This window comes from Bos indicus x Bos taurus, chromosome X (genome assembly GCF_003369695.1).
Source record: "Bos indicus x Bos taurus breed Angus x Brahman F1 hybrid chromosome X, Bos_hybrid_MaternalHap_v2.0, whole genome shotgun sequence".
NCBI lineage: Eukaryota > Metazoa > Chordata > Mammalia > Artiodactyla > Bovidae > Bos > Bos indicus x Bos taurus.
This window is the reverse complement of record NC_040105.1, coordinates 98,694,576-98,697,108: the sequence shown is the minus strand read 5'-3', so window position 1 is coordinate 98,697,108 and position 2,533 is coordinate 98,694,576. Positions and strand designations below refer to the sequence as shown.

Genomic DNA, 2,533 nt, shown 5'->3' with positions numbered 1-2,533 from the left:
CAGGGAGCCTGGCCTGCTGCCATCCATGGGGTCTCACAGAGTCAGACATGACTTAGTGACTGAACAACAATAACATTATATTGAAGGGGAAACTGAGTCACAGAGAAGTTATGCAATTTGCTCAAGGTTACCTGCCAGTTAGTGGTAGAGCAGAGGATTGGAAGCCAGGCAGTTTGACTCTAAAACCTGGACTTTTGCTGCCAAAATGAGGATACTGAGGCTTAGAAAGAAAAAAGTAACCTGACCAAGAGTATGTGGCTAATAAGTATTGAGCTGTATTTAGTTTGACTCTAGGGCTCACACTCTTTTCCCTTATGCTAGTAATACACACTGTCTCATAAAACAATGGGCTAACTTTTAAAAAGAGCAGTGTAACAATGTCACATGGTAGGGTATGGTGATGACAAGTTTAACAAAATTTCCAGATGTTTTCTTTCCTTTCAGGAAGAAAATTTTGTTATTTGCACTGTTCCCAATGTCCTTGTTGGATTTGCTTTTATGCTTTAACTTTTTTTCAATAATAAGGGCAATTAGTTCAACACCCGGACCCTTCAATGCTCTGGGTTACTTGTCTTGCTGCCTTAATGATATGGATGGGCTCGATTTTTTTGTGTTCCATTTGCTGTTTTATCGACATAGCTATTGATGAAAGAAAACTCCATGCCCAGATGCATTCTTTGTCCTTAAATTGGCTTGATGGACAGACATTACCTTTGGACAATTAACCCTCTTTGTAGCAAAAGCCTTTCCAGACCATCTGTGTTCACAGTGTATTGCTGTTAACATCTCCAATGCCTGAATTGATCTTTTCTCTAGCTTTTAGAGGTAGCAGCTTTTTTTCGGTTTTATTTTTGCTTGTTTAGTTACTCAGTCGTGTCTGACTCTTTGTGACCCCATGGATTGCAGCATGCCAGGCTTCCCTGTCCTTCACCATATCCCGAAGTTTGCTCAAACCCATGTCCATTGAGTCGGTGATGCCATCCTACCATCTCATCCTCTGTCATCCCCTTCTCCTCCTGCCTTCAATCTTTCCCAGCATCAGGATCTTTTCCAATGAGTTGGCTCTTCGCATCAGATGACCAAAGTATTGGAGCTTCAGCTTCAGCATCAGTCCTTCCAATGAATATTCAGGATTGACTTCTTTTAGGATTGACTGGTTTTATCTCTTTGCAGCCCAAGGGCTCTCAAGAGTCTTCTTCAATACCACAGTTTGAAAGCATAAATTTTTCAGTGCTCAGGCTTCTTTATGATCTAGCTCTCACATCCATACATGACTACTGGGACAACTATAGCTTTGACTAGATGGACCTTTGTTGGCAGAGTGATGTCTCTGCTTTTTAATATGCTGTCTAGGTTGGTCATAGCTTTTCTTCCAAGGAACAAGGTTCCACATTCAGTTGACACTGTCACTTTCTTCAGTTCATCAGTTTTGCCACCCTTTCTCCAACCAAATAAATAAATATACAAACCCATCTTGAACACTACATAGAAAGAAGGTAGGCTCTGAGAGATGAAGGGCACTTTGATCTGCAGAAATGTTGCATGTGGTGGTTGTGGTGGTGTGTGTGGATGTACATATGACAGTACATGCATGCTAAGTCACTTCTTTTGTGTCTGACTCTTTGTGACCCCCATGGACTGTAGCCTGCCAGCCTTCTCTGTCCATTGGATTCTCCAGGCAAGAATACTGGAGTAGATTGCCATGCTCTTCTCCAGGGGATCTTCCCAACCTAGGGATAGAACCTGCATCTCTCATGTCTCCTGCATTGGCAAGTGGGTTCTTTACCACTAGAGCCACCTGGGAAGCCCACTTGTGCCAGAGGGAAGTGCCAATAAGAAATGAAAAAAATTCCCTCAATGTAGGCAGTGGCAGCAGCTTGTGCAGCCATGGCCAAGTTTAAGGCTTGAGATCTTTCTGGCAAGATGGAGCTGCTGAAACAACTGGGTGGCCTGAAAGTGGCACTGCCCAGGCTAGGCATCATCAAAATGACAAGTAGTGTGTCGTCCAAGCCCTCCAAGATCCTAGGTGTTTGTAAATTCATTTCCCGACTTCTCACTGTTGTTAATCAGACTCAAAAAGAGAACCTCAGGAAGTACAAGCCTCTGCAGTCCAAGAAAGCACATACTGCAGGTTCAACAAGCATGAGGAGAGTTGAAGAACAAGAAATAGCAGCAGGAGAAACAGTTGTTCCACTGCTGAAGTTCGTGGTCAAGGCCTGAGCATCACAGTCAGTAAAACATAAACAAACTGGCAAAAAATAAAAAAGAGAGGGACTAAAAAAAAAAAAAAGTGAAATGGCATAGGAAATAAGGACGGAAAAGTCGTAGTTATTTTATTTGCTACAGTTCCTATTCTATCCAATCTAGAGATTTCCTTGAAGAGATTCCATGTTTCCCATCAGTGCTATGTAAAGGAAAGGGTTCAATAAGTTGAATATCAAAGCAAGACAGTTCTTTTTTTCCAACCCCAAAGAGAAGGATTTAGGTCCTTGCTCTGCTCGGAAAGGAAGAATGTATTTCCCAATATGTAACA

The 2,533-nt window shown here is 42.2% G+C and overlaps 1 pseudogene; it reads left to right on the top strand.

The window, feature by feature from the left end:
• The first annotated feature begins 1,923 nt into the window (after window positions 1-1,923).
• LOC113888121 lies at window positions 1,924-2,220 on the top strand (annotated as a pseudogene).
• Window positions 2,221-2,533: the final 313 nt, after the last annotated feature.